The following is a 14,391-nucleotide window of genomic DNA, read 5'->3' on the forward strand; positions in this document are numbered from 1 at the left end:
CCTAAAAATTCAAACTGTTACTGGAAACGAACGCTTCAACATAGAAGAACGAAATTTGGGGAACCAAGTCGCCTTAGTGTACTGATCATTACCTGAAAGTATCATCCAGTTTGGGTGAAAAAATATTTGCTGAGATTTCTGGAGATTCGTATTTTTGGGAAGCCTGACAACCCCTTTCCATGAAAGTGTTTCTCGCCAGTCACTGCTTAGGGCTACATCAAGAGGAAACAAAACATAGAGATAGAACGTGAAACTACTTTATTGTGTCAAGTTTCAAGAAGCTAGCACAAACCGTGTTGGATTTAGAGTTCCAAATACATCTATCAATATAGGAGAAAACAGAGTGAAACCTAAAAATTCAAACTGTTAATGGAAAAAAACGCTTCAACATAGAAGAACGACATTTGGGGAACCAAGTCGCCTTAGTGTACTGATCATTACCTGAAAGTATCATCCAGTTTGGGTGAAAAAATATTTGCTGAGATTTCTGGAGATTCATTTTTTGGGAAGCCTGGCAACCCCTTTCCATGAAAGTGTTTCTCGCCAGTCACTGCTTAGGGCTACATCAAGAGGAAACAAAACATAGAGATAGAACGTGAAACTACTTTATTGTGTCAAGTTTCAAGAAGCTAGCACAAACCGTGTTGGATTTAGAGTTCCAAATACATCTATCAATATAGGAGAAAACAGAGTGAAACCTAAAAATTCAAACTGTTACTGGAAACGAACGCTTCAACATAGAAGAACGACATTTGGGGAACCAAGTCGCCTTAGTGTACTGATCATTACCTGAAAGTATCATCCAGTTTGGGTGAAAAAATATTTGCTGAGATTTCTGGAGATTCGTAATTTTGGGAAGCCTGGCAACCCCTTTCCATGAAAGTGTTTCTCGCCAGTCACTGCTTAGGGCTACATCAAGAGGAAACAAAACATAGAGATAGAACGTGAAACTACTTTATTGTGTAAAGTTTCAAGAAGCTAGCACAAACCGTGTTGGATTCAGAGTTCCAAATACATCTATCAATAAAGGAGAAAACAGAGTGAAACCAATAAATTCAAACTGTTACTGGAAACGAATGCTTCAACATAGAAGAATGACATTTGGGGAACCAAGTCGCCTTAGTGTACTGATCATTACCTGAAAGTATCATCCAGTTTGGGTGAAAAAATAATTGCTGAGATTTCTGGAGATTCGTAATTTTGGGAAGCCTGGCAACCCCTTTCCATGAAAGTGTTTCTCGCCAGTCACTGCTTAGGGCTACATCAAGAGGAAACAAAACATAGAGATAGAACGTGAAACTACTTTATTGTGTCAAGTTTCAAGAAGCTAGCACAAACCGTGTTGGATTTAGAGTTCCAAATACATCTATCAATATAGGAGAAAACAGAGTGAAACCTAAAAATTCAAACTGTTAATGGAAAAAAACGCTTCAACATAGAAGAACGAAATTTGGGGAACCAAGTCACCTTAGTGTACTGATCATTACCTGAAAGTATCATCCAGTTTGGGTGAAAAAATATTTGCTGAGATTTCTGGAGATTCGTAATTTTGGGAAGCCTGGCAACCCCTTTCCATGAAAGTGTTTCTCGTCAGTCACTGCTTAGGGCTACATCAAGAGGAAACAAAACATAGAGATAGAACGTGAAACTACTTTATTGTGTAAAGTTTCAAGAAGCTAGCACAAACCGTGTTGGATTCAGAGTTCCAAATACATCTATCAATATAGGAGAAAACAGAGTGAAACCTAAAAATTCAAACTGTTACTGGAAACGAACGCTTCAACATAGAAGAACGAAATTTGGGGAACCAAGTCGCCTTAGTGTACTGATCATTACCTGAAAGTATCATCCAGTTTGGGTGAAAAAATAATTGCTGAGATTTCTGGAGATTCGTAATTTTGGGAAGCCTGGCAACCCCTTTCCATGAAAGTGTTTCTCGCCAGTCACTGCTTAGGGCTACATCAAGAGGAAACAAAACATAGAGATAGAACGTGAAACTACTTTATTGTGTCAAGTTTCAAGAAGCTAGCACAAACCGTGTTGGATTTAGAGTTCCAAATACATCTATCAATATAGGAGAAAACAGAGTGAAACCTAAAAATTCAAACTGTTACTGGAAACGAACGCTTCAACATAGAAGAACGAAATTTGGGGAACCAAGTCGCCTTAGTGTACTGATCATTACCTGAAAGTATCATCCAGTTTGGGTGAAAAAATATTTGCTGAGATTTCTGGAGATTCGTAATTTTGGGAAGCCTGGCAACCCCTTTCCTTGAAAGTGTTTCTCGCCAGTCACTGCTTAGGGCTACATCAAGAGGAAACAAAACATAGAGATAGAACGTGAAACTACTTTATTGTGTCAAGTTTCAAGAAGCTAGCACAAACCGTGTTGGATTTAGAGTTCCAAATACATCTATCAATATAGTAGAAAACAGAGTGAAACCTAAAAATTCAAACTGTTAATGGAAAAAAAACGCTTCAACATAGAAGAACGACATTTGGGGAACCAAGTCGCCTTAGTGTACTGATCATTACCTGAAAGTATCATCCAGTTTGGGTGAAAAAATATTTGCTGAGATTTCTGGAGATTCGTAATTTTGGGAAGCCTGGCAACCCCTTTCCATGAAAGTGTTTCTCGCCAGTCACTGCTTGGGGCTACATCAAGAGGAAACAAAACATAGAGATAGAACGTGAAACTACTTTATTGTGTCAAGTTTCAAGAAGCTAGCACAAACCGTGTTGGATTTAGAGTTCCAAATACATCTATCAATATAGGAGAAAACAGAGTGAAACCTAAAAATTCAAACTGTTACTTTAAACGAACGCTTCAACATAGAAGAACGACATTTGGGGAACCAAGTCGCCTTAGTGTACTGATCATTAACTGAAAGTATCATCCAGTTTGGGTGAAAAAATATTTGCTGAGATTTCTGGAGATTCGTAATTTTGGGAAGCCTGGCAACCCCTTTCCATGAAAGTGTTTCTCGCCAGTCACTGCTTAGGGCTACATCAAGAGGAAACAAAACATAGAGATAGAACGTGAAACTACTTTATTGTGTCAAGTTTCAAGAAGCTAGCACAAACTGTGTTGGATTTAGAGTTCCAAATACATCTATCAATATAGGAGAAAACAGAGTGAAACCTAAAAATTCAAACTGTTACTGGAAACGAACGCTTCAACATAGAAGAACGACATTTGGGGAACCAAGTCGCCTTAGTGTACTGATCATTACCTGAAAGTATCATCCAGTTTGGGTGAAAAAATATTTGCTGAGATTTCTGGAGATTCGTAATTTTGGGAAGCCACCCCTTTCCATGAAAGTGTTTCTCGCCAGTCACTGCTTAGGGCTACATCAAGAGGAAACAAAACATAGAGATAGAACGTGAAACTACTTTATTGTGTCAAGTTTCAAGAAGCTAGCACAAACCGTGTTGGATTTAGAGTTCCAAATACATCTATCAATATAGGAGAAAACAGAGTGAAACCTAAAAATTCAAACTGTTACTGGAAACGAACGCTTTAACATAGAAAAACGAAATTTGGGGAACCAAGTCGCCTTAGTGTACTGATCATTACCTGAAAGTATCATCCTGTTTGGGTGAAAAAATATTTCCTGAGATTTCTGGAGATTCGTATATTTGGGAAGCCTGGCAACCCCTTTCCATGAAAGTGTTTCTCGCCAGTCACTGTTAGGGCTACATCAAGAGGAAACAAAACATAGAGATAGAACGTGAAACTACTTTATTGTGTCAAGTTTCAAGAAGCTAGCGCAAACCGTGTTGGATTTAGAATTCCAAATACATCTATCAATATAGGAGAAAACAGAGTGAAACCTAAAAATTCAAACTGTTACTGGAAACGAACGCTTCAACATAGAAGAACGTAATTTGGGGAACCAAGTCGCCTTAGTGTACTGATCATTACCTGAAAGTATCATCCAGTTTGGGTGAAAAAATATTTGCTGAGATTTCTGGAGATTCGTAATTTTGGGAAGCCTGGCAACCCCTTTCCATGAAAGTGTTTCTCGCCTGTCACTGCTTAGGGCTACATCAAGAGGAAACAAAACATAGAGATTGAACATGAAACTACTTTATTGTGTCAAGCTTCAAGAAGCTAGCACAAACCGTGTTGGATTTAGAGTTCCAAATACATCTATCAATAAAGGAGAAAACAGAGTGAAACCTAAAAATTCAAACTGTTACTGGAAACGAACGGTTCAACATAGAAGAATGAAATTTGGGGAACCAAGTCGCCTTAGTGTACTGATCATTACCTGAAAGTATCATCCAGTTTGGGTGAAAAAATATTTGCGGAGATTTCTGGAGATTCGTAAATTTGGGAAGCCACCCCTTTCCATGAAAGTGTTTCTCGCCAGTCACTGCTTAGGGCTACATCAAGAGGAAACAAAACATAGAGATAGAACGTGAAACTACTTTATTGTGTCAAGTTTCAAGAAGCTAGCACAAACCGTGTTGGATTTAGAGTTCCAAATACATCTATCAATAAAGGAGAAAACAGAGTGAAACCTAAAAATTCAAACTGTTACTGGAAACGAACGCTTCAACATAGAAGAACGAAATTTGGGGAACCAAGTCGCCTTAGTGTACTGATCATTACCTGAAAGTATCATCCAGTTTGGGTGAAAAAATATTTGCTGAGATTTCTGGAGATTCGTATTTTTGGGAAGCCTGACAACCCCTTTCCATGAAAGTGTTTCTCGCCAGTCACTGCTTAGGGCTACATCAAGAGGAAACAAAACATAGAGATAGAACGTGAAACTACTTTATTGTGTCAAGTTTCAAGAAGCTAGCACAAACCGTGTTGGATTTAGAGTTCCAAATACATCTATCAATATAGGAGAAAACAGAGTGAAACCTAAAAATTCAAACTGTTAATGGAAAAAAACGCTTCAACATAGAAGAACGACATTTGGGGAACCAAGTCGCCTTAGTGTACTGATCATTACCTGAAAGTATCATCCAGTTTGGGTGAAAAAATATTTGCTGAGATTTCTGGAGATTCATTTTTTGGGAAGCCTGGCAACCCCTTTCCATGAAAGTGTTTCTCGCCAGTCACTGCTTAGGGCTACATCAAGAGGAAACAAAACATAGAGATAGAACGTGAAACTACTTTATTGTGTCAAGTTTCAAGAAGCTAGCACAAACCGTGTTGGATTTAGAGTTCCAAATACATCTATCAATATAGGAGAAAACAGAGTGAAACCTAAAAATTCAAACTGTTACTGGAAACGAACGCTTCAACATAGAAGAACGACATTTGGGGAACCAAGTCGCCTTAGTGTACTGATCATTACCTGAAAGTATCATCCAGTTTGGGTGAAAAAATATTTGCTGAGATTTCTGGAGATTCGTAATTTTGGGAAGCCTGGCAACCCCTTTCCATGAAAGTGTTTCTCGCCAGTCACTGCTTAGGGCTACATCAAGAGGAAACAAAACATAGAGATAGAACGTGAAACTACTTTATTGTGTAAAGTTTCAAGAAGCTAGCACAAACCGTGTTGGATTCAGAGTTCCAAATACATCTATCAATAAAGGAGAAAACAGAGTGAAACCAATAAATTCAAACTGTTACTGGAAACGAATGCTTCAACATAGAAGAATGACATTTGGGGAACCAAGTCGCCTTACTGTACTGATCATTACCTGAAAGTATCATCCAGTTTGGGTGAAAAAATAATTGCTGAGATTTCTGGAGATTCGTAATTTTGGGAAGCCTGGCAACCCCTTTCCATGAAAGTGTTTCTCGCCAGTCACTGCTTAGGGCTACATCAAGAGGAAACAAAACATAGAGATAGAACGTGAAACTACTTTATTGTGTCAAGTTTCAAGAAGCTAGCACAAACCGTGTTGGATTTAGAGTTCCAAATACATCTATCAATATAGGAGAAAACAGAGTGAAACCTAAAAATTCAAACTGTTAATGGAAAAAAACGCTTCAACATAGAAGAACGAAATTTGGGGAACCAAGTCGCCTTAGTGTACTGATCATTACCTGAAAGTATCATCCTGTTTGGGTGAAAAAATATTTCCTGAGATTTCTGGAGATTCGTAATTTTGGGAAGCCTGGCAACCCCTTTCCATGAAAGTGTTTCTCGTCAGTCACTGCTTAGGGCTACATCAAGAGGAAACAAAACATAGAGATAGAACGTGAAACTACTTTATTGTGTAAAGTTTCAAGAAGCTAGCACAAACCGTGTTGGATTCAGAGTTCCAAATACATCTATCAATATAGGAGAAAACAGAGTGAAACCTAAAAATTCAAACTGTTACTGGAAACGAACGCTTCAACATAGAAGAACGAAATTTGGGGAACCAAGTCGCCTTAGTGTACTGATCATTACCTGAAAGTATCATCCAGTTTGGGTGAAAAAATAATTGCTGAGATTTCTGGAGATTCGTAATTTTGGGAAGCCTGGCAACCCCTTTCCATGAAAGTGTTTCTCGCCAGTCACTGCTTAGGGCTACATCAAGAGGAAACAAAACATAGAGATAGAACGTGAAACTACTTTATTGTGTCAAGTTTCAAGAAGCTAGCACAAACCGTGTTGGATTTAGAGTTCCAAATACATCTATCAATATAGGAGAAAACAGAGTGAAACCTAAAAATTCAAACTGTTACTGGAAACGAACGCTTCAACATAGAAGAACGAAATTTGGGGAACCAAGTCGCCTTAGTGTACTGATCATTACCTGAAAGTATCATCCAGTTTGGGTGAAAAAATATTTGCTGAGATTTCTGGAGATTCGTAATTTTGGGAAGCCTGGCAACCCCTTTCCTTGAAAGTGTTTCTCGCCAGTCACTGCTTAGGGCTACATCAAGAGGAAACAAAACATAGAGATAGAACGTGAAACTACTTTATTGTGTCAAGTTTCAAGAAGCTAGCACAAACCGTGTTGGATTTAGAGTTCCAAATACATCTATCAATATAGGAGAAAACAGAGTGAAACCTAAAAATTCAAACTGTTAATGGAAAAAAAACGCTTCAACATAGAAGAACGACATTTGGGGAACCAAGTCGCCTTAGTGTACTGATCATTACCTGAAAGTATCATCCAGTTTGGGTGAAAAAATATTTGCTGAGATTTCTGGAGATTCGTAATTTTGGGAAGCCTGGCAACCCCTTTCCATGAAAGTGTTTCTCGCCAGTCACTGCTTGGGGCTACATCAAGAGGAAACAAAACATAGAGATAGAACGTGAAACTACTTTATTGTGTCAAGTTTCAAGAAGCTAGCACAAACCGTGTTGGATTTAGAGTTCCAAATACATCTATCAATATAGGAGAAAACAGAGTGAAACCTAAAAATTCAAACTGTTACTTTAAACGAACGCTTCAACATAGAAGAACGACATTTGGGGAACCAAGTTGCCTTAGTGTACTGATCATTAACTGAAAGTATCATCCAGTTTGGGTGAAAAAATATTTGCTGAGATTTCTGGAGATTCGTAATTTTGGGAAGCCTGGCAACCCCTTTCCATGAAAGTGTTTCTCGCCAGTCACTGCTTAGGGCTACATCAAGAGGAAACAAAACATAGAGATAGAACGTGAAACTACTTTATTGTGTCAAGTTTCAAGAAGCTAGCACAAACTGTGTTGGATTTAGAGTTCCAAATACATCTATCAATATAGGAGAAAACAGAGTGAAACCTAAAAATTCAAACTGTTACTGGAAACGAACGCTTCAACATAGAAGAACGACATTTGGGGAACCAAGTCGCCTTAGTGTACTGATCATTACCTGAAAGTATCATCCAGTTTGGGTGAAAAAATATTTGCTGAGATTTCTGGAGATTCGTAATTTTGGGAAGCCACCCCTTTCCATGAAAGTGTTTCTCGCCAGTCACTGCTTAGGGCTACATCAAGAGGAAACAAAACATAGAGATAGAACGTGAAACTACTTTATTGTGTCAAGTTTCAAGAAGCTAGCACAAACCGTGTTGGATTTAGAGTTCCAAATACATCTATCAATATAGGAGAAAACAGAGTGAAACCTAAAAATTCAAACTGTTACTGGAAACGAACGCTTTAACATAGAAAAACGAAATTTGGGGAACCAAGTCGCCTTAGTGTACTGATCATTACCTGAAAGTATCATCCTGTTTGGGTGAAAAAATATTTCCTGAGATTTCTGGAGATTCGTATATTTGGGAAGCCTGGCAACCCCTTTCCATGAAAGTGTTTCTCGCCAGTCACTGTTAGGGCTACATCAAGAGGAAACAAAACATAGAGATAGAACGTGAAACTACTTTATTGTGTCAAGTTTCAAGAAGCTAGCACAAACCGTGTTGGATTTAGAGTTCCAAATACATCTATCAATATAGGAGAAAACAGAGTGAAACCTAAAAATTCAAACTGTTACTGGAAACGAACGCTTCAACATAGAAGAACGACATTTAAGGAACCAAGTCGCCTTAGTGTACTGATCATTACCTGAAAGTATCATCCAGTTTGGGTGAAAAAATATTTGCTGAGATTTCTGGAGATTCGTAATTTTGGGAAGCCTGGCAACCCCTTTCCATGAAAGTGTTTCTCGCCTGTCACTGCTTAGGGCTACATCAAGAGGAAACAAAACATAGAGATAGAACATGAAACTACTTTATTGTGTCAAGCTTCAAGAAGCTAGCACAAACCGTGTTGGATTCAGAGTTCCAAATACATCTATCAATAAAGGAGAAAACAGAGTGAAACCTAAAAATTCAAACTGTTACTGGAAACGAACGGTTCAAAATAGAAGAATGAAATTTGGGGAACCAAGTCGCCTTAGTGTACTGATCATTACCTGAAAGTATCATCCAGTTTGGGTGAAAAAATATTTGCGGAGATTTCTGGAGATTCGTAAATTTGGGAAGCCACCCCTTTCCATGAAAGTGTTTCTCGCCAGTCACTGCTTAGGGCTACATCAAGAGGAAACAAAACATAGAGATAGAACGTGAAACTACTTTATTGTGTCAAGTTTCAAGAAGCTAGCACAAACCGTGTTGGATTTAGAGTTCCAAATACATCTATCAATATAGGAGAAAACAGAGTGAAACCTAAAAATTCAAACTGTTACTGGAAACGAACGCTTTAACATAGAAAAACGAAATTTGGGGAACCAAGTCGCCTTAGTGTACTGATCATTACCTGAAAGTATCATCCTGTTTGGGTAAAAAAATATTTCCTGAGATTTCTGGAGATTCGTATATTTGGGAAGCCTGGCAACCCCCTTCCATGAAAGTGTTTCTCTCCAGTCACTGTTAGGGCAACATCAAGAGGAAACAAAACATAGAGACAGAACGTGAAACTAGTTTATTGTGTCAAGTTTCAAGAAGCTAGCACAAACCGTGTTGGATTTAGAGTTCCAAATACATCTATCAATATAGGAGAAAACAGAGTGAAACCTAAAAATTCAAACTGTTACTGGAAACGAACGCTTCAACATAGAAGAACGACATTTGGGCAACCAAGTCGCCTTAGTGTACTGATCATTACCTGAAAGTATCATCCAGTTTGGGTGAAAAAATATTTGTTGAGATTTCTGGAGATTCGTAATTTTGGGAAGCCTGGCAACTCCTTTCCCTGAAAGTGTTTCTCGCCAGTCACTGCTTAGGGCTACATCAAGAGGAAACAAAACATAGAGATAGAACGTGAAACTACTTTATTGTGTCAAGTTTCAAGAAGCTAGCGCAAACCGTGTTGGATTTAGAATTCCAAATACATCTATCAATATAGGAGAAAACAGAGTGAAACCTAAAAATTCAAACTGTTACTGGAAACGAACGCTTCAACATAGAAGAACGTAATTTGGGGAACCAAGTCGCCTTAGTGTACTGATCATTACCTGAAAGTATCATCCAGTTTGGGTGAAAAAATATTTGCTGAGATTTCTGGAGATTCGTAATTTTGGGAAGCCTGGCAACCCCTTTCCATGAAAGTGTTTCTCGCCTGTCACTGCTTAGGGCTACATCAAGAGGAAACAAAACATAGAGATTGAACATGAAACTACTTTATTGTGTCAAGCTTCAAGAAGCTAGCACAAACCGTGTTGGATTTAGAGTTCCAAATACATCTATCAATAAAGGAGAAAACAGAGTGAAACCTAAAAATTCAAACTGTTACTGGAAACGAACGGTTCAACATAGAAGAATGAAATTTGGGGAACCAAGTCGCCTTAGTGTACTGATCATTACCTGAAAGTATCATCCAGTTTGGGTGAAAAAATATTTGCGGAGATTTCTGGAGATTCGTAAATTTGGGAAGCCACCCCTTTCCATGAAAGTGTTTCTCGCCAGTCACTGCTTAGGGCTACATCAAGAGGAAACAAAACATAGAGATAGAACGTGAAACTACTTTATTGTGTCAAGTTTCAAGAAGCTAGCACAAACCGTGTTGGATTTAGAGTTCCAAATACATCTATCAATAAAGGAGAAAACAGAGTGAAACCTAAAAATTCAAACTGTTACTGGAAACGAACGCTTCAACATAGAATAACGAAATTTGGGGAACCAAGTCGCCTTAGTGTACTGATCATTACCTGAAAGTATCATCCAGTTTGGGTGAAAAAATATTTGCTGAGATTTCTGGAGATTCGTATTTTTGGGAAGCCTGACAACCCCTTTCCATGAAAGTGTTTCTCGCCAGTCACTGCTTAGGGCTACATCAAGAGGAAACAAAACATAGAGATAGAACGTGAAACTACTTTATTTTGTCAAGTTTCAAGAAGCTAGCACAAACCGTGTTGGATTTAGAGTTCCAAATACATCTATCAATATAGGAGAAAACAGAGTGAAACCTAAAAATTCAAACTGTTAATGGAAAAAAACGCTTCAACATAGAAGAACGACATTTGGGGAACCAAGTCGCCTTAGTGTACTGATCATTACCTGAAAGTATCATCCAGTTTGGGTGAAAAAATATTTGCTGAGATTTCTGGAGATTCGTAATTTTGGGAAGCCTGGCAATCCCTTTCCATGAATGTGTTTCTCGCCAATCACTGCTTAGGGCTACATCAAGAGGAAACAAAAGATAGAGATAGAACGTGAAACTACTTTATTGTGTCAAGTTTCAAGAAGCTAGCACAAACCGTGTTGGATTTAGAGTTCCAAATACATCTATCAATATAGGAGAAAACAGAGTGAAACCTAAAAATTCAAACTGTTACTGGAAACGAACACTTCAACATAGAAGAACGACATTTGGGGAACCAAGTCGCCTTAGTGTACTGATCATTACCTGAAAGTATCATCCAGTTTGGGTGAAAAAATATTTGCTGAGATTTCTGGAGATTCATTTTTTGGGAAGCCTGGCAACCCCTTTCCATGAAAGTGTTTCTCGCCAGTCACTGTTAGGGCTACATCAAGAGGAAACAAAACATAGAGATAGAACGTGAAACTACTTTATTGTGTCAAGTTTCAAGAAGCTAGCACAAACCGTGTTGGATTTAGAGTTCCAAATACATCTATCAATATAGGAGAAAACAGAGTGAAACCTAAAAATTCAAACTGTTACTGGAAACGAACGCTTCAACATAGAAGAACGACATTTGGGGAACCAAGTCGCCTTAGTGTACTGATCATTACCTGAAAGTATCATCCAGTTTGGGTGAAAAAATATTTGCTGAGATTTCTGGAGATTCGTAATTTTGGGAAGCCTGGCAACCCCTTTCCATGAAAGTGTTTCTCGCCAGTCACTGCTTAGGGCTACATCAAGAGGAAACAAAACATAGAGATAGAACGTGAAACTACTTTATTGTGTAAAGTTTCAAGAAGCTAGCACAAACCGTGTTGGATTCAGAGTTCCAAATACATCTATCAATAAAGGAGAAAACAGAGTGAAACCTAAAAATTCAAACTGTTACTGGAAACGAATGCTTCAACATAGAAGAATGACATTTGGGAAACCAAGTCGCCTTAGTGTACTGATCATTACCTGAAAGTATCATCCAGTTTGGGTGAAAAAATAATTGCTGAGATTTCTGGAGATTCGTAATTTTGGGAAGCCTGGCAACCCCTTTCCATGAAAGTGTTTCTCGCCAGTCACTGCTTAGGGCTACATCAAGAGGAAACAAAACATAGAGATAGAACGTGAAACTACTTTATTGTGTCAAGTTTCAAGAAGCTAGCACAAACCGTGTTGGATTTAGAGTTCCAAATACATCTATCAATATAGGAGAAAACAGAGTGAAACCTAAAAATTCAAACTGTTAATGGAAAAAAACGCTTCAACATAGAAGAACGACATTTGGGGAACCAAGTCGCCTTAGTGTACTGATCATTACCTGAAAGTATCATCCAGTTTGGGTGAAAAAATATTTGCTGAGATTTCTGGAGATTCGTAATTTTGGGAAGCCTGGCAATCCCTTTCCATGAAAGTGTTTCTCGAAAGTCACTGCTTAGGGCTACATCAAGAGGAAACAAAAGATAGAGATAGAACGTGAAACTACTTTATTGTGTCATGTTTCAAGAAGCTAGCACAAACCGTGTTGGATTTAGAGTTCCAAATACATCTATCAATATAGGAGAAAACAGAGTGAAACCTAAAAATTCAAACTGTTACTGGAAACGAACACTTCAACATAGAAGAATGACATTTGGGGAACCAAGTCGCCTTAGTGTACTGATCATTACCTGAAAGTATCATCCAGTTTGGGTGAAAAAATATTTGCTGAGGTTTCTGGAGATTCGTATATTTGGGAAGCCTGGCAACCCCTTTCCATGAAAGTGTTTCTCGCCAGTCACTGTTAGGGCCATATCAAGAGGAAACAAAACATAGAGATAGAACGTGAAACTACTTTATTGTGTCAAGTTTCAAGAAGCTAGCACAAACCGTGTTGGATTTAGAGTTCCAAATACATCTATCAATATAGGAGAAAACAGAGTGAAACCTAAAAATTCAAACTGTTACTGGAAACGAACGCTTCAACATAGAAGAACGACATTTGGGGAACCAAGTCGCCTTAGTGTACTGATCATTACCTGAAAGTATCATCCAGTTTGGGTGAAAAAATATTTGCTGAGATTTCTGGAGATTCGTAATTTTGGGAAGCCTGGCAACCCCTTTCCATGAAAGTGTTTCTCGCCAGTCACTGCTTAGGGCTACATCAAGAGGAAACAAAACATAGAGATAGAACGTGAAACTACTTTATTGTGTCAAGTTTCAAGAAGCTAGCACAAACCGTGTTGGATTTAGAGTTCCAAATACATCTATCAATATAGGAGAAAACAGAGTGAAACCTAAAAATTCAAACTGTTAATGGAAAAAAACGCTTCAACATAGAAGAACGAAATTTGGGGAACCAAGTCGCCTTAGTGTACTGATCATTACCTGAAAGTATCATCCTGTTTGGGTGAAAAAATATTTCCTGAGATTTCTGGAGATTCGTAATTTTGGGAAGCCTGGCAACCCCTTTCCATGAAAGTGTTTCTCGTCAGTCACTGCTTAGGGCTACATCAAGAGGAAACAAAACATAGAGATAGAACGTGAAACTACTTTATTGTGTCAAGTTTCAAGAAGCTAGCACAAACCGTGTTGGATTCAGAGTTCCAAATACATCTATCAATAAAGGAGAAAACAGAGTGAAACCTAAAAATTCAAACTGTTACTGGAAACGAACGCTTCAACATAGAAGAATGACATTTGGGGAACCAAGTCGCCTTAGTGTACTGATCATTACCTGAAAGTATCATCCAGTTTGGGTGAAAAAATAATTGCTGAGATTTCTGGAGATTCGTAATTTTGGGAAGCCTGGCAACCCCTTTCCATGAAAGTGTTTCTCGCCAGTCACTGCTTAGGGCTACATCAAGAGGAAACAAAACATAGAGATAGAACGTGAAACTACTTTATTGTGTCAAGTTTCAAGAAGCTAGCACAAACCGTGTTGGATTTAGAGTTCCAAATACATCTATCAATATAGGAGAAAACAGAGTGAAACCTAAAAATTCAAACTGTTACTGGAAACAAACGCTTCAACATAGAAGAACGAAATTTGGGGAACCAAGTCGCCTTAGTGTACTGATCATTACCTGAAAGTATCATCCAGTTTGGGTGAAAAAATATTTGCTGAGATTTCTGGAGATTCGTAATTTTGGGAAGCCTGGCAACCCCTTTCCTTGAAAGTGTTTCTCGCCAGTCACTGCTTAGGGCTACATCAAGAGGAAACAAAACATAGAGATAGAACGTGAAACTACTTTATTGTGTCAAGTTTCAAGAAGCTAGCACAAACCGTGTTGGATTTAGAGTTCCAAATACATCTATCAATATAGGAGAAAACAGAGTGAAACCTAAAAATTCAAACTGTTAATGGAAAAAAAACCCTTCAACATAGAAGAACGACATTTGGGGAACCAAGTCGCCTTAGTGTACTGATCATTACCTGAAAGTATCATCCAGTTT

Source organism: Spermophilus citellus (genome assembly GCF_964194105.1).
Source record: "Spermophilus citellus genome assembly, chromosome: 7".
In the NCBI taxonomy this organism is placed as follows: Eukaryota; Metazoa; Chordata; class Mammalia; order Rodentia; family Sciuridae; genus Spermophilus; species Spermophilus citellus.